The following is a 19,497-nucleotide window of genomic DNA, read 5'->3' as shown; positions in this document are numbered from 1 at the left end:
AGGATGTACATGTGCAGAATTCGCTTGGCTTAGAGTTTAGTAAATAGTAAAAAGTTCCATGGGTCACATCTTAGGTATGTACTTAATATTCACAATAATTACCTTTTAGAATTAAAAGAGATGAAATTGCATTACAAATTATTGAGTATGGCAATGAATTATGCAGGCTCTCAGAAAAGAAGGGACAGATTTCAAAAAGGTTTTAATCATGAAATATATATTCCTGCATTTTAGAATGATATTTCCTGAGAGGCCATGGACTGAGAAAGAGAATTGTCATTTTTGGTCTTTGTTGCATAGTTCAGTAAGAGTGATCATCTAAGACAATTATTATAATGCAGATTTGATTTTAACAGAGATGATCCCAAGTGGACTTCTTTGCATTTGTAAAGTTACCTTGTAGTCATCAGTATGCCATCCTGTAGTTATCCTTAAAATTACAACAGTGGTGTGTTTATAGGAAGTACAATTAAATATCTACAGTTTAGCAACTATTGATTTATAGGCTTCATAAAACAATTCTGAAAGAGTAGTTGTTGAAAAGTTTTAAAGGAAATATCATACAAATTCACTTACAGACCAGGAAGGCCCCAGTTAAGACCCATGGTCTGTTGTGAGTTATTTACCTCAGTCTGAGTAGTGTTAGGGGCAGTGCATTTAGTCTAATTGTCCCCGTGATTAGGGAGGGGATAATCCACTAATGTTCCCGCTCCTGATGATTACCCGGTGATTTCTGCAACAGGTTCGTATATGTGGCATCGGGTTATGACAAGATCAGATGCAGCTGTGATACCTCCAAAATGAGAGCCTGCCAATACTCATTGCCAAGGCTCACATGTGAAAAATAGCCAGTTGGGGAGATACAGGATGACGCCTAGTGCCTGTGGAACAATTTGCCAATAAGAAGTCAACATCTTTAGAAAGGGAGATAATTGGTGACAAAAAGGACAGAAAATAACAGAAATAATGGAGTATTGCCTTCAAAAAGTATTTGGTCCACCTTTTTTATTCTATTTATAAACATATGGTATAAATCATTTTGAAATGGTATAAATCATTTTGAAATGCATTGTGCTGACGATGGTGCATGATTTAAATGCTTGTTAAACATTTTCATGGTGCCCCTTTAATATTTATACAAATTTTACGGGGAAGGGGATTTTGTACGGATTAAAGTGCAGAATAAGTCAGACAGTGATGGGAAACAAAACATTGAGGCGAAATTGTCCCTTTTTATAGCCCTGTTAGCACCTTCAGGGGACGCTAACAGTCCCCAAGGCCTTTTTCACTTCGAGGGAGGGGCTCGCTACTGCTTCCTGGGAAATTGCCCCAGAGGGTTGAGAGGCGCTGTCCTGGCAACACCGCACCCTGTGGTTAGCACCCCGGGCTGCCACACAACCGACGAAGGTGTCATTGCTGTGCGCAGCGACCCCTCACTGCCCCGCACCAACCCCTTACTGCTCCGTGGGGGAAATTGGCCGCGGGCTGCAAAGCTGGCATGGATGGATGTCAACGGCAGCGCCGCGGGTCGCGAAGCTGGCAGACATCCGCTCCTGGGGCACAGTTTAAAGGGGAGGCCTGCAGTGCCCCAGGCCGCCATCTTTGTTGGTTGGCTGACTCTTGGGTCAGCCCGACCATGGCAGCCCTAGCGTAGATCGGGCCGTCATCATGCAGTCCGGTATTTCACTTTGGGTGCCGGGTTGCTGGCCCAGTTTCGCACATCCATGGTGGCCCAGTGGAAGCCACCAAAGGGTCATGCAGAGTACCTTTAATTTAAGGGTAGGGGCATAGTAGCGCAAGACAGCGCTCCGCTTCCTTTGAAGGGCGTAAGGCCCAATTCCACGTCGGGGCCGGGACTTCCGGACCAGGTGATAGAAGTCCTGATCCCGGAAGGTTACCACCCCCGTTGTTTCTTTTGCATGTGGCAAATCCATCAGTCCCTTGCTATAGCACAGGTTAAATACAATGTGCCAACAATGGCCCTGAAATCCCGGCCTCCCTGGGTCCGTACCGAGTGCATACGGACCCAAGAAGGCATCGCAAAAGCCGGTTTTCGGCACGTGATGCACATGTGCTGAAAGCCAGCTTTTTCGATCTGTCAAGCTCTGGCTTGACAGATCCTCCATATTCCCACAGCCAGGACATTCGCATGGACAAGATTGCGGTATTTGCCCATCTCTTGCCCAACGAATGTCCTGAAAACTCTTGCGCCTGGTAAACCAGCATAAGAGTTTTAAAACATACAAAAACATATTGAAATAAAATTTAAAAAACACATTTTATTGCTAAAAATCCTGCCCACTAAGGTAAGTTTATTTTAAACCATAATTTCAAAACTTTTTTAAAAATCGGGAAAATATTTTTTTTCTCTAAGACATTTATTAACTTTAATTTAAATTAATGTTAAATATGTGATTTATTTTCTTTTTTTTTAATGTTGGGGGGTGGGGGGGTTCTCAATCATAATAATGAGAACTCCTACATATGGAGTACCCATTATAATGAATGAGAAAATACTTTACCTGGATTGGCTGCCCAGTGCCATGTGACTCCAGCTCTAGCAGACGTCCGTCCAGATGTGCACGCGCTCTGATGCGCAGGGAGATGAGGCCTCAGGACCGGGATCTTTGTTGGGTGCAGCAGCAAAAGGTAGGTGCAGATCTTTTTAGCCATTTTCTGTCAAGTGCCTGCGGGAAGCAGAGGGATTTCAGGGCCAATTCTCAATACAAACCTGAAATAAAATTCAATACTTTATCCAAATTTCTAATTTCCTATATTATACATTCTTAATACCTTTCTCAGCAAGACTTGCCAATTAATATCAATTTGTGGCTCATTATAGTTAGACGTGTGCTGTGGATTGGAATCTACTCTGCTTTCAATGTAGACTGTCCATACTCATTTCACTTAGGATCATGGACAATCATCAGAGGGAATAGGTTTCAATTCTTTCTTTGTGGATTGGAATTGAACCCTGGTCTCACATGCAAATTGGCAATGCTCTAATTCACGTACCCCATGTGAGTTTTTACAATTGTAAAATAACGCTGTTATAACTGGCAAATATATGTCTGTGGTTTTCCATGATTTTCCACCTATGCATTTCATTTAAATTCCACCCACTCTTTAAATTAAAGCACGTTTAGGTCACAAAGTTAAATAAGCTGTTGTCTTTATTAAATGCAGGAAAACAAATCACTAACAAAATAGTGATAAAATGAAAGTTGCTTTTCAGAGGCTACTGAAGTTTTACGTATAGAGTTAATAAAGATTCAATTCTATTTTATTGCAAAGCACTGATTGGTTATAGCCTATTGTCAGTTACTTGGTGACTTTTGCAAAGTCCTCAGAGCAAATGATCTCTTTACCCTCTTGGCCAAGGAATGGTGAAAAGCTTGATGAACAGAGGTATTAAAGGATTTGGGCAAAGGTGGGTATATGGAGTTAGGTCACAGATCAGCCATGATCTCATTGAATGGCGGGACAGGCTCAAAGGGCTAACTGGCCTACTAATGTCCCTATGTTCCTAACAGTTGCAGAAAAAAATCATTCATGGGTGCTAGTTAGTAAAGTAAAGAAGCGCACTGCCACATGAAGTGTTTGACATCTGAAAGCCAGAATAATGTCATTATTTCACAATGATATGTAGCTTAATTTTACAATTTTTATGGTTAAACTGTGATAGCAACATGTAATGAAAATTGAAGCTACCTTTATTATAGTTTCTATTACTGCCATATTTTTGATTAAATATTTTATTAAAATAGTTGATAAAAGCTAATGATAAGTCACTTCCGTCAATGAAAACCAGCGGATGCTGGTATGTTACCTATAAATTTATATATATAATATTGTTAAGGTTAACACTGGAGCTGCTAACTGAGGGACATAACTGGTTATTGTTAAAATTTGGTTCACATTTGCAGTCAATTAAAAGACTCTTGAAATGGTCTGGATCTTTCAGTCAGACCCAAGTTTAAATAATTTACCTTTCACCTTGTTAGAATATGCTATTTACGTAACGTAATATACCCTTTCCTGATGGTATTGCTCTGTTTGTGTGATTTGCTAGGTTATCCTTTGTCTGCTGACGGAATCTTGCTTTTCTATGGAAAAAAATCTTCTACAATTTTGTGGGACTTAAAGCCAAATATGCAGCCTGAATATTTCAGCAATTTTTCCCTGAGTAATTGCCACAGCTAGAAAAAATAATTCTGTTTTACTTTTAAGCTGATGTTAGGCAGCTCGCACTGAAAGGATGGAATAGTGCAATGGAAATGTGTTGGCAGTAGGGGAATCAATGCAATACTACTAATGGGACTGAGACACCAGCTTCATTTGCACTGCAGTTAAAGAGGTGTTCTCTTAGTCAGTGGACAGGGAGAACAGCTGTGCCTCATTTTATTGTGATAACATCACTCAAAAGTGATGTAGTATCATTTTCACAACACAACTACCGATAATGATCATGTAAATGCTGTGATGTCGGAGATCATTACTGAGCCCACAGAAGCATTCCTGGATGTTCACATCATTGCAAGATAATTATGGATGAGGAAGGCAATTTGGCGCCCCTTAGTTCATCAGAAAGACCTTAAAATCTCACCATCACAGCATCTAATTGGTTCCTAAATAAATCCAGGGTATCAGGTATCTTACTGTTAATGAAAATAAATTCACATAGACTCTAGTAAAGTAAGAGAGACAACTTTATTGCTAACAGAGCTCTGGGAGAAGAGTTGAGGTCCCGCGACCTGCGAATCACCTTCTCCCTGAGTGCCTTGTGCCGCGGGGTTATAAGCAGTTTACAGGGGGCAGAATACAATCATTTACATTCATTTACATACAACCAATCAATCCATATGGCAACGCAATTCATTTACATACAACTTTTTAGTCCTAGTGAAACCTGATAGCATGGCGTGAGTTTGGGGGCCCTTCCTCTGTATCTTCTTTTGTGGTTAGTTATTCTGTTGCAAAGCTTTCTATGAAACAGTGGCCTGCACCTGGCCAGAAGTCACTTGTTGCTGCAGGGACAGCAGATAGGCTTCTTGGTACAAAGTTCATTTAGTGGAAAGGCAGATAGTTGGCTTACCCCATCATGCTTTGCTATGTTCGAAAACCCACTCCAACAGTTCCCCCTGTTGGTCCTGGAGGATGTTCACAAAATCCAGATGACCACAATGAAGGTGGCTCAGTGCCTAATATGCGGCCTTCGAGGCAAGTTACTTCCCTGACATTTCGTATGTACACCTTGCCTGTAGCTCTAGCCTACCCTTCATAGGTAGTGGTCTGTGCCTGCGTCATCCGCTCCGTCTTCCTCGGCGTCTCCGGGCGTTCCCATCAGATGTTCTTTTCCGATGATCACGCTGGCAACCGGCACTATTCCTTGCTGATGGCCTGTGTTACTATCCTTCTCCGGGTATGCCCCCTTTTGGGGCATGGAACAGTGAGTGGTCCTATAGTTCCTACTGCAAAGAGTACCGGGAGGATCGGTGTTGCGGTCTTGAAGGTGCCGTTGAGGAGGAACACGAATCCCTCCTTAGCTCTTCAACACTTTACGTCGGTGTTGCTAACACTCGTGAACTGCTTATACCACTAATTGCTCGGTTCCCTTGAATTTGAGCCCGATCCTACCAATTGGTAAGCATCAAACGGGTATGCCCATGTTTCTGAGCTGACATGAGTTCCGTTGCACTGACCACAGACAACTTGCCTCCCTGCGGTCACGTTCAGGCATCTTTGCTCGTTACAGGTGTAAGTAAACAGGTGCACAGAGGTGGCGTTCTCGGGGACCAGGGCATATGCACACCCCCATCCTTGCTCCGAGAAGCAAAGCGGGTAGCTTGCATTGTCTGAGCATACCATTTCGTCCTTTCCCCGGGACCCCCTGCACACAGGATCTGTGGGATTTATTAATTCCACGCATCTTCCCTGTATACCCCTTCTATATTCGCCCGTTTGTCCCTCACAGGGTGCGTCCGAGGTATCCGCCGTATATAAGTCATGGGGGTCCACCCAGGGGTGGCCATGAACAGGGCCTCTACTGATTGGGCTAGTGGGTAACACACGGTTCGATTGCCGTGTAAACGTATATGGGTGTTGAAAAGCAAGTTATCTTCTAATCCTATTAGCTTTACAACCGTGACAACATAGAGTAACGCGATTATATATGCTATCTTAGACATGTTTGTTACGCTCAAACAATACAATATTTACACATTAGCAGTAGCCGTAATTTGGACTTGGGGTGCATAAACAAGTATCCTGGTTACATTATCGTGAATCACATGTCTTATGTTTACTCATTAGTTTTTTTGTACAATTTCAATTGGGTCCAATATTTCCATACATTCTTCCCTCTTATGTCCAGACAGGCACAGGTGAATCCATTGATTATGACCTCATATGGGCTATTCCATTTTGGTGCAAACCCTGCTTTTTCAGGTAATGTTTTTACCATGACGCGACGTCCCGCCATCATTGAGTTGAGTGCTTAGTTCCAAAACATACCGTTTAATTTTGTCTTTTAATGGGCCTACGTCGGCCCTACTTATGATACTTTCTGGTAATTGCATCCCCTTCCTGTCATTAGTTCATAAGGGGTTAATCCAGTTGTCCGGTTTACCGTGGCTCTTAACTCCATTAATATAATAGGTAATACTTCTGTCCACGTTCTTCCTGACGTTTGCATGGCCTTGGCCAGGGCGTTCTTAAGGGTACGGTTCATGCGTTCTACCATTCCAGAACTCTGCGGGTGATAGGGGATGTGGAATTTTTGTTTTATGCCCATCAGCTGGCATACTGTTTTTACAATCTTCCCAGTGAAGTGGGTGCCTTGGTTGGAATCTATCTGAAGAGGCACTCCCCATCGGGGAATCACCTGCTCGGTCAATATCCTTGCCACTGTTGAGGTAGTGCAATCACGTGTGGGGAAAGCTTCCACCCACCGGGTAAATTGATCTATAATCACTAGGCAATATCTTTTTCCATGGGATGGGGGCAAAGGACCTGTGAAATCAATTTGTAAATGTTCCCATGGCCCCCGTGGACGGGGCTGGTGTCCCATTTTAATTTTAATGGGCCTGCCTGGATTATTTTGTGCGCACGTAATGCATCGATGGCAATGTTTGGCAATATCTCTCCCCATCCCCTTCCACCACCAATCTCTTCCAAGACTCCCGGTCATGGCCTCTCGTCCCGAATGGGACAGGCCATGGTGCAACTCCAATAAGGTATTCTGTATGCATTCAGGCGCCATTACCTTGTCGTGTCATCTCCAAACGTTATCCTTTCCTTGCGTTGCGCCCTGCTTTATCCACATACCCCTTTCTTCCTCAGAAGTGTCCTGGTGTAGTTTCTCGATACTTATCTGTTCGTCTCGGACCCCAGCGGCGCTGACTGAGGCTTCCTCACACTCCTCTTGTTCTAATGCCTCTTGTGCAGCTAAGTCCGCAGCTTGATTTCCCTGGTGACTCAGCCAATCTGGACTTGTTCGGTCCGGTTCCCTTTGGTGGGCTTTAATTTTAATGACCGCTACCTGTTTTGGTTTATTACTGGCTGCTAAGAGAGCTTCTATTCTCAGCTGGTGTTTTATGGGATGTCCACTGGTTGTGTTAAAACCCCTCCTCCCCCATGCTGTCATATAATCGTGTACTATGCCGAATGCATATCTACTGTCCGTATAGATATTAACGATCTTACCCTCTGATAGTTCCAGTGCCCGGGTGAGGGCTACCAATTCTGCCACCTGAGCTGACGACCCCCCACTAATTCGCCCTGATTCGACTGTCTCTAGATCCTGGTTAACTGCAGCCCATCCGGTACGAGGTAGTCCCTCTACGTATTTTCGCGAGCAGTCCACAAACAAGGTTTGTTCTGCGGTTTGAAGGGCCGTGTCTTTTATTCTATCCTCTTCCATGTCCATATCCACGTCCCCGCAATCGTGGAGCTCTCCCTCTTGCACTATGCCCTCCGCGGGGTTTTCCCCTACATCTCTAATTATAGTTACTGCTTTGTTGGGTGGCAAGAGGACTGCTTCCCACTTTGCCCGTCTCATATCAGAAATGGTTCTCAGTTTTCCTGTGTTTAACATTTCTACCAACGTGTGTTTGGTGTGGAGAATTATGTTTTCGGTCATTACCACGGGCTCGCTTATTTTTACTACCCAAGCTGCGCAGTCTAGTGCAGCTATACATCTGGATAATCCGGTCACCACCGGACCTTCGGTGGTGGAGTAATAGGCTTTGGGTCTCCTTTTATCCCCGTGATCTTGGGTGACCACGGCCGTATAGAACCCATCTTCATTGGTACAGTGGATGTGGAAATCTTTACTCGGGTCAGGCAGTCCCAATCCAGGTGCGGAGACTAGTTCTGACTTGAGTTTACTATACGCCTGTTCTTGTTCAGGGCCCCACTCTATAAGGTCTAGGGCCGGTTTTCCTCCCTTTACTAGTCTTTGTATAGGCTCGGCAATCTTTGCAAACTCAGGGATAAAGTTCCGACTGTAATTAAAGAGACCCAGAACCTTCCTCACCCCCCCCTTACCGTTACTGGTCTCGGCATGTCCTTGACAGCCTTTTTCCTATCCGAAAGGCAGTACCCGAGGTACAGGACTTGGGTTTTCCCTACCTGGGCTTTCTTGGGGTTGACCTTAAGGCCTGCCGTCTCCAAAGCTCGTAACACCAGGTATAGGGTTGCCTGATGTCCCTCTTTGGTTTCTGAAGCTATTAATATGTCGTCGACATATTGTAAAATATTATTTCCTGCCGGTACTTCTATTTGTTTTAGTACGTCGCTCATGACTCAGTGGAACATGGCAGGACTATTATGGAACCTTGTGGTAATCGGGTCCAAGTATACTGTTTATCCTCCACCATGAAGGCAAATTTCTCTTGTGATTCTGGGTCGAGGGGAAGTGCCCAGAAGCCATTGGCTATGTCCAGGACTGTAAAGATTTTATGTTCAGGGGATAATCCATTAAGGATTGTGGAGGGACTGGCCACTATCGGGTATAGTTTGGGGGTGACCTTATTAAGGGCGGTGTAGTCAATGGTTAGCCTATAACTCCCATCTGGCTTCCCTACTTGCCATGTTGGGGAGTTAGTGGTGCTAGCAGTTTCTCTTAAGATACCTTTTTCTACTAGTCCCTTTACTATTTCTGCAACTGCTGTTCTGGCTCCGGATCTTATAGGGTATTACCAATGTGGTTTATGAGATGGTCCAGAGACCTTAATAGGGTCCATGTTCACCTTTCCGGTATCCAATTTTGTCTGTGCCCAAACCCCGGGCACAGAGGCACAAATGCCGCCATATCCTCCAGTCTCGGTATGCCAGTTGGTTTTTGTGGCTGTTGCTACACCTAAACTTTCCATATGGTGAGCTATCTGTCCCAAATCTCCCTTACTGCCATCTGCCTTTGGCCATGTTAATTTCCCCTCGCCACAATCAATCAGGGCCTGGAATTCCTTCATTACGTCATTCCCCAATATTGTTCCCTCATGATTCTTGCGTACGTAAAATCTCATGGGTATACATAAATTATCAATTTCCACCACTTGGATGGTGCTCAGGTAGGCCAGTGTTGGCCGTCCATCTATTCCGTTTATTAAAGCCTTTTTGTCAGTTACGGGAAGGGGTAGATTGGTAATAGATATTGAAGTTCCAGTGTCCACTAGCATCTCACACTGTCGGCCCCCTACTAGTGCAGACACATATGTCCTTCCCTCCTTTTTACTTTGTACAGGGGCCGCCGGGCATCACAGGGGGGCTTTGTACTCCTGCCACTGCTGGTATTCCTGTTCTGACAGGGTCCTTGCCTTATTAGGATAGCCATTTTTACTATAGCAGGTCGCGTCTAAATGTCCCTTTTTGCCGCAATATGTGCATTGTTTTTCCATGCGTTTCCCCTTACATTCTTTGGCAAAGTGACCCACCTTCCCACAGTTATGGCATGTCCCCTTTTTCTGTCCTCCCCCCGTCCCTGCTGCAAAAACCCTTTCTTGTTTTATCTTTGTTTGGGATTTTTCATTGCCCCCTCCCTGGACGCCACTAGCCCACTCGACCAGTTCATCATAATCCTGGGTTACAATTACTCCCATTTTTATAATGGTCTGGTGTGCAGCGGATAGTCCGTCCTTAAATGCCTGGATAAATGCTCGGTTGCCGCGGCCCGGGTTTCCCTGTCCAGAGCATTCTTGATATATCTGGAATAATCGTTCCCCATACTCTGAGGCTCCTTCCCCCTTTTGTTGTTTGGTTGCAGTAATTTTACTCCAATTAGTAGGGGCATTACCTAAAACTCGTTGGATCTCAGTTTTAAAAGGGCCAAAGGCCGCCTGTTGACCATCCACTTCAGTGGTTAAAGGTACCGTGTGTGTCCAACGTCCCCCTTAAAAGTCGGCATTGGCTGCTACCATGGCTCCTCCGGCCACTACTCTCCACCAATCTGCCGGGCAAGCCGCTCGGACTAGTTGGTGGATATCTCTGAGGTGTAGTTGGTGGCCCACCCAAACTGTATCCAGCTCTGCCCAAAAGTCGCACACCGGGGTTGTAATTTACCCAGGGATGCCATTATCTGCTGTCTCTCGCCGGGGGTAAATGGTTTATAGGTTGCAGTGGGATTCGCTGCAGTTCCTCCCCTGGTGACTGGCGCTGCCGGGAAGGTTTCTAGATCTTCCTGACCCGGGGCTGTTGCCTCACCTTGGTAATCTTCGTAAAGGGGCAGTGAGGCTGTTTCTCCCCCCTATTGGGAACGGTTCTGAATCTGTTGTTCTAACGCCAGGCATTTCTTTTCCCATTCCCTACATTTTCCTTGTGCCTGACTTAATTGTTTACTTTTCTCTTTCCTTTTCTCTCTAACATCCTTTACTTGCTCAATTAGTCCTGCTAAGTGATGTACTAGTAATACTCCGGCCTTTTTGGTTTTATCTTTCTTTTGTTTTGCCATCCAACTTCGTTGTTGTTCTAATGTCTGGGATACATCCCAGCCGTTTTTCTGCATTTTTTTAATTAAGACTTGTCGATCGGTCATGTAAGAGTTAATTAGGGACCCGGGCAGTCCACATTTTACGTCCGTTTCCTTTGAAGATGTTTATTCTATGTTCCTGTATTCCCCTTTAGTTGATGGAATTTCTGAACTTAAATACTCATGGCCACGATTCACCTCGCAGAGACCTCTTGTCTTGCTTGCGAAGATTAACGTGTTTCCTTACCACCAGAGTCCGGCTCTTGGTTGGAGTGATCAGCTCCCTTCCGCACCAATTTCTATATCACCTTCTATGAACATTGGACTAAAATAATCAACCCCCGCATCACTAATTATTTTACTTTCAGTCTGCGTTGTACGCCACTACAGTCTGAATTTCTTAACTCTTATCACATACTATCACATACTATCAAGTTATGTCTCTTTACTTACTTAATCTATGTTATTCGTTTGATACCACTTCGCCGGCCAGTCGCTTCCCCCAGTATAATTTCTGGGTGATCAGAAATTGACTACTATCCCGTTCTACTGGGACATACGACTATCCAGCTCTGCGGTATCCTATTCGTGATGCCAATTTGTTAATGAAAATAAATTCATAAACTCTAATAAAGTAAGAGACAACTTTATTGTTAACAGAGCTCTGAGAGAAGGGTTGAGATCCCGCGATCTGCGAACACCTTCTCCTCGAGTGCCTTGTGCCGAGGGGTTATAAGCAGTTTACAGGGGGCGCAATACAATCATTTAAATTCATTTACATACAATCAATCAATCCATATGGCAACGCAATTCATTTACATACAACCAATCAATCCATATGGCAACGCAATTCATTTACATACAACTTTTTAGTCCTAGTGAAACCTGATAGCATGGCGCGAGTTTGGGGGCCCTTCCTCTGTATCTTCTTTTGTGGTTAGTTATTCTGTTGCAAAGCTTTCTATGAAACAGTGGCCTGCACCTGGCCAGGAGTCACTTGTTGCTGCAGAGTTCATATCAGGGACAGCAGATAGGCTTCTTGGTACAAAGTTCATTTAGTGGAAAGGCAGATAGTTGGCTTACCCCATCATGCTTTGCTATGTCCGAAAATCCACTCCAACATTATATTATTATATATAACTGTATCCTAACATGCTATACATGACTGTAATAAGATATGACCTGTAACCACCAGCATACCTTACCACCAGAGGTGCACTTGCAAGAGACAGGTATATAAGGACAGGTCTCAGGCAAGTGCAGCATTCCAGAGCTGTGAAATAAAGGTGCAGGTCCAGAGTGACCTTGACTTCACTACATGCCTCATGTGAATCTGTACTGAGGGGACAGGACTTTACAGTGGTGACGAGTTACGGGATTACAGAATTCACAGAATGGCGAACAACGAATCAGATGAAAAGTACAATGCGGGAGACAATTGGGAGGACTTTATAGAAAGGCTCCAGCAAAATATGTAACCAAAGACTGGTTAGGCGACAATAAGGCAGACAAGAGAAGAGCCCATCTCTTGGCCAGCTGTGGCTCGAAAACATACGCTTTAATGAAGGATCTGTTAGCACCCGAGAAACCAGCAAGTAAGTCGTTTGAAGAATTGAGCACACTGGTAAGAGACCACCTGAAGCCAGCAAGCAGCCTACATATGGCCAGACACAGGTTCTACAAATACAGACGCTGTGTGGGCCAGAGCATACCCGACTTCGTGGCGGAACTTCGGAGGTTGGCTAGTTTTTGTGAGTTCTCCGATGAACTGAGGAGAGAAATGCTGAGAGACTTTTTCATTGAAGGAATAGGCCACGCAGGCATATTCCAAAAGCTCATAGAGACCAAGAACCTGACCTTAGAGGCAGCAGTACTGGTTGCACAGACACTCTTGGTAGGGGAAGAAGAAACGAGGTTGATTTACAATGCAGGTACGACAACTAACGAAATATCGGAACAAGAAGTTCACAGCACTAAACAAGCTGCTACCCCCACACACAGACAAAACCGGGAGTACAGGCTCTCGACAGCAGGCAGAAGCCATCAAGGGCCACAGGAACGGTTGTTCACATCTCATCAACCCACAATGCGAGCAATCAACTACAAACTGAGAGAAGCTCAAGAGAGATCATCCAGGCGCAGCTCATTCTTTGGAAACACTTTGAACAATGGAACAGGTCTGTGCTGGAGGTGTGGGGGTGGGCACTCGTCAAGGGGATGTCAATTTCAGCAGGCTGTTTGCAGAAATTGTGAATATACAGGGCATTTGGCCCGCATGTGCAAAAAAACGGCAGCTCGGCTGGTATGCGAATCGGATGGGTCGGAAAGCGAACCAGAAGATGGTGGGGACAGTACCCGGGACACCGATGTACAGCGGGTCAACACGATCAATGGCCACTGCTCCTACAACAGGCGCCTCCTATAATGATGAGGGTCCTACTCAATGGGATATCTGTCAACATGGAGTTGGATACGGGAGCGAGTCAATCTCTCATGAGCGCTCAACAATTTGAACAACTGTGGCCACATAAAAGAGACAGACCAAAACTCACAAGGGTCGACACCAAACTAAGGACCTATACCAAAGAAATTGTACCAGTCCTCTGCAGCGCCATGCTCTCTGTCACACACAAAGGGACAGTGAACCGACTTCCCCTGTGGATTGTCCTCAGAGACCCCCCAGCACTGCTGGGGAGAAGCTGGCTGGCAAAACTAAACTGGAAATGGGATGATGTCCATGCCATGTCATTAGAGGAACAGACCTCCTGCTCAACAGTTATAAAGCGATTTGAACATCTCTTTCAGCCAGGTGTGGGCACTTTCAAAGGGGCCAAAGTCAAAATCTACATCACACAGGATGCTAGACCAGCCCATCACAAGGCTAGAGCTGTACCCTATGTGATGAGGGAAAAGATTGAACACGAACTAGACAGGCTTCTGCGGGAAGGCATTATATCACCTGTGGGATTTAGCGACTGGGCAAGTCCCATCGTCCCAGTCATGAAGCCAGATGGATCCGTTCGAATCTGTGGGGACTACAAATCTACTATAAACAGAGTCTCCCGACAGGACCAGTACCCGCTGCCCAGAGCGAAGGACTTATTTGCCACATTGGCTGGAGGTAAACTTTTCTCAAAATTAGACCTCACATCTGCGTACATGATGCAAGAATTGAACGAGGAATCCAAGCTACTCACCACCATCAGCACACATCGAGGCCTTTTCATGTACAATCGATGCCCATTTGGCATCAGGTCGGCAGCTGCCATATTCCAGCGCAACATGGAGAGTCTGCTCAAGTCCATCCTGGGGACAGTTGTATTTCAAGACGACATACTTATCATGGGCAGGGACACCGACTCCCATCTCCGTAATTTGGAGGAAGTACTAAAGTGGTTGGATCGGGTAGGCCTATGAGTCAAGAAATCCAAGTGCCTGTTTCTCGCACCCGAGGTGAATTTTTGGGCAGAAGGATTGCCGCTGATGGAATCCGCCCAACAGAGTCCAAAACAGAAGCAATTCGCCTGGCACCCAGGCTCCGGAATGTCTCAGAACTGCGCGCCTTTCTCGGGCTACTCAATTACTTTGGGAACTTTATGCAAAACTTAAGCACCCTGCTGGAGCCTCTCCACGTGCTACTCAGGAAGGGGTGCAATTGGTTTTGGAGGGATGCCCAGGAACGCGCCTTCAATAAGGCACACAACCTTCTGTGTTCCAACAGTGTTTTGACTTTCTTTGACCCAGGTAAAAAGCTAGTTCTCACATGAGATGCGTCAGCGTACGGGGTCGGGTGCATTTTGCAACATGTCAATAGTGCGGGCAAATTACAACCCATAGCTTATGCCTCCAGGTCACTTTCGCGGGCAGAGCGCGGGTATGGAATGGTAGAGAAAGAGGCGCTTGCATGCGTGTACGGTGTCAAAAAGATGCACCAATACCTTTTCGGGATCAAGTTCGCGTTAGAAACCGACCACAAGCCCCTCACGTCCCTCCTATCCGAGAGCAAGGCAATAAACGCCAACGCCTCGGCGCGAATTCAACAGTGGGCACTCATGCTGGCGTCCTACGACTATACCATAAGGCACAGATCAGGCACAGACAACTGTGCCGACGCGCTCAGCAGGCTACCCCTGGCGACCACGGAAGGGTCTGACGAACAGGACTGTGAGATAATCATGGCAATCAATGCCTTTGATTCCACAGGTTCGCCCATGACGGATCGCCAAATCAGAGCCTGGACGGCCAGCAACCCCACGTTATCCTTAGTAAAAACATGTGTCCTAACCGGTGACTGGACGAGGCTCACGATGCCTGTCCCGAGGAATTAAAACCCTTTCACAGGCGCATGCATAAGCTATCACTACAAGCAGACTGCCAGATGTGGGGCAGTCGAGTAGTCATGCCTCTGCGAGGCAGAGAGGCATTTGTCCGGGAGCTCCACCGCGAGCACCCGGGGATCGTTCTCAAGAAGGCCATAGCCAGATCCCACGTCTGGTGGCCTGGTATTGACGCGGACTTGGAGCTCTGCGTCCGAAATTGCACCATTTGTGCCCAACTCAGCAATGCCCCTAGGGAGGCCCCCCTGAGCCCCTGGCCCTGGCCTACCAAACCATGGTCGCGGGTGCACGTAGACTATGCGGGCCCATTTATAGGCAAAATGTTCCTCGTAGTTGTAGATGCATTTTCAAAGTGGATCGAATGCACCATTTTAAACTCGAGCACAACCTCCACCACTGTGGAGAGCCTCGCAACCATGTTTGCAACGCACGGAATCCCTGACATATTGGTCAGTGACAATGGTCCGTGCTTCACCAGCGCAGAATTCCAAGACTTTATAATTGACCACGGCATAAATCACGTCAAGACGGCACCGTTCAAGCCGGCCTCCAACAGCCAGGCGGAGAGAGCAGTGCAAATCATTAAACAAGGCATGCTTAAAATCCAAGATCCCACGCTGCAGGGTCGCCTGTCGTGACTGCTGCTGGCATACAGATCTCGTCCGCACTCACTGACTGGGATCCCCCCCGCGCAACTGTTGATGAAAAGGACTTTAAAAACAAGGCTCTCATTAATCCTCCCAGACATGCATGAAATCGTTGAGGCAAAGCGCCGTAAGCTGACTGAGTACCATGACAGAAATTCGAGGGGGAGATGGAATGAGATAGGGGACAAAGTGTTTGTACTAAACTATGGCAGGGGTCCCAAATGGCTTGCAGGGACAGTAACGGGCAAGGAAGGAAACAGGATACTGGTAGTTCAAATGGACAATGGCAAAACCTGCCGGAGGCATGTAGACCAAGTCAAAAGCAGATTTACCAACAACACTGCGGAACCAGAGGCAGACTACAATGTGGAACTCACATCACACCTGGTGGACAGACAGAGGGAACAACCTGAGGAAAGGGCAATCCCAACAGACAGCCCAGGCGAGTCAACAACAATCACACCAATCGAAACAGACAGCCCAGGCGAGATACCAGCAACCACACCCAAAGAAAAACAGACACCAAGGCAAACAACTGAACCACAACTCAGACGCTCCACGCGAGAGCGTAGACCACCTGAGAGATTGAACCTATAAAGACAATAAGACCTTGGGGGAGGGTGATGTCATGTATCTTACATTATTATATATAACTGTATCCTAACATGCTATACATGACTATAATAAGATATGACCTGTAACCACCATCATACCTTACCACCAGGGGTGTACTTGCAAGAGACAGGTATATAAGGAAAGGTCTCAGGCAAGTGCAGCATTCCAGAGCTGTGAAATAAAGGTGCAGGTCCAGAGTGATCTTGACTTCACTACATGCCTCGTGTGAATCTGTACTGAGGGGGCAGGACTTTACACAGGGTTTGTGCCTCTGTTACTCTATTCAAATTTTAAGGTCTAGAAATTTGTTGGCACCATGCCCGTCTTACAGGGTTAAAACAGGCACATCAATGTGCAATACGAGGGCCGCTGCCTGCCATATTGGATCGGGCTCCTCCATAGGCATCCAGGGCACACGTCAGAATGATCGATGAAGCTTGTTATAATGCTTAAATAAGGGTCCAGCACATGACTCGCAATGTAATAAACTCGCCCAGCAACTCATCGTGCTAACAGGCAGCAAAAGGCTCATCCACTACATACAGGTTAGTTGCTGGTTTGACCTTTTAGCCTGCTGGTTAACTTTTGGGCATTTTTTTTGCCTATTTTTTGCCTTCTACAACTGAATTCTGAGTTCTGATAAGTTATTTTGCTGGTGCTAGACTGTTTTGGGCTGTTTTCAAAACAGTTTTACTGCAGTCATGGGTGATCTAGTGATGCTGCATTTGGGGCTGGAGGATGAGAGGGAGTAGCCAAGAAGACAGGAGAGAGAAGGAGCAGCTGGGAGAAAAGTGAAGAGGAGGGTATGGTGCTGGAGACAATTCCCAAAGCAGGTCTTCAGGGAGCACTTCTCTTACATGAACTTTACTGTGGAGCAATGTCTCACGTGCCTTTGCTTCACAAAGAAGGCTCTCACTGAATGATCTCACCTATTGTAGCCACACCTAGAGCCTCGAACCAGGACATGGACAACACCTGAAATGTTAACTCTATTTTTCTCTCCACAGATGCTGCCTGACCCACTGAGATTTCAAGCATTTTCTGTTTTTATATAATGGACAACACTATGTGCGTTTGTCAAGGTCACCATGACCCTAAACCATTATACATTCGGCTCCTTCCAGGCTGCAGCAAGTGACATCATCGACAATTCACAGTTTACAATCCACTGTTGTATCTGGTCACCATTGTCTCTGAGGATCTTCATGCCAGGAGGAACATCTACACCTCTATCCATGGACAGAGCATAACGAGAGAGCACTAGGCTTCGCCAAAATTGCAGGCTGTCCCACAGTGTCAGGTGCCTTGTATGCTCGAAGTCACCATCCTGACATCTTTTGCAATGGAAAAGGATTCCACTTTCAACAATGAGAGAGGGTGATAGCCTCCTATCCCAAATTGTTTGCAGCTTTCTCCTGTAAGAAAGGGAATGTGTTAGTGACATTATTTTCAGGTGTTTAGAGAATGTGCCTGTCATAGTCAAATAGTTTGGAGGCAGCGGTATGCACATGATCGAATTTCACGCCCACCCCCAACCCATTTCCACCCCTGCCTTAGTTGAGCTCCATTCCCCCGACCACTAGTCCCCTTCTCTCCCACAACCTCCCATCCTCTGATTCCCCATCTCCCTCCCAAGCCCCATTCCTCAGTCTCCCCTTAATTCCCCAGTCTCCACCTTTCCCCGATCTCCATTTGCCAGTCTCCTTCTCTTCCTCGACTCTAGAACTCCACCCCGATTTCAGACATCCCCAATTTCAAGCTCCGCGATTTCAGAGCCTTCACAAGTTCAGAGACTCCACGAATGTTGACACCCTGTGATTCCCGACTCTCCAGGTCCCTGCATTCCACATGATCGCGGCTCCCTGCAGCGGTGGTCTTATGACGTCACTGAGCCCGAGGCTATAACGGCAGCAGCCAGTGACATCATAGAGCGGTGGGAGTGTTGCACTGTGGCACGAAATTGAAATAGCTGATCTTGCAGGCTGCTGGACCCACAGATTGGGAGAGGGAATCGCCCGGTCGTTCCAGGAGGATTGGGAGCCCGACATCCATGCATTTTGGTGGTACACAACAATATTTGATTACATTGATTTTGTTTAGCATGATAGGTGCCTGATGTTTCTGACAGAGGTTAACACACACACACACATACAGACATGCACGCGCACACGTACACACACGCATGTTCACACACACACACACACACACACACACACACACAATAATTTTGATTGATAAGAACCAGAATCCAAATAGAGAAGAAAGTGTGTGAGGGAAACTGAGGGGAGGAAGAAAGAATTGATTTGTAAAAATGATTGATATCAGCTCTCTGGTTAGGATCTGGAATGCACTGCCTGAAAGGGTGCTGGAGGCAGATTCAATTGTGGCTTTCAAAAGGGAATTGGATCAGTACCCGAAGGAAAAAAAAATTGCAGTGCTAACTAACTGCTATGAATTTAGCAGGTTGGGATGGCACATGATGTTGGAGGGCCTGCGCTTCAGCTCATATACTCCCGACCTGTGAGAGGACACCACCGCAGGTCGGGAGTATAAGGGCTGGAGCATGGGCCCTACAACATCGTGGGCAAACCACTACAACTTCCAGGGGGAGTCATTCCAAATATGCGACGACTTCGAGGTGGGCGACTGGGGGGTGACGTCATCAAGGCCCAGGTCGCCAGTTAGAGCGTGGGCAGGAACATCAGCGGAGCCCAAGCACCGTGGAGGAGTGAGAAGGTCGGGGCGGATGAGCGGCAAGAGGTCGTGGCGGAGATGCGGCGGATGATTGAGGCAGGGGAGCGGTGAGAGATCGTGGCTGAGATGTGACTAGAGATGAGCGGCGAGAGATCATGGTGGAGATGCGGCAAATGTTTGATGCGGAGGTGTGGTGAAAGACTGTGGCGGAAGTGCGGCGAATGTTTTGTGGTGGAGG

The sequence above is a fragment of the Pristiophorus japonicus genome, chromosome 15, assembly GCF_044704955.1.
Source record: "Pristiophorus japonicus isolate sPriJap1 chromosome 15, sPriJap1.hap1, whole genome shotgun sequence".
Taxonomy (NCBI): domain Eukaryota; kingdom Metazoa; phylum Chordata; class Chondrichthyes; family Pristiophoridae; genus Pristiophorus; species Pristiophorus japonicus.
This window is presented reverse-complemented; position numbering follows the sequence as displayed.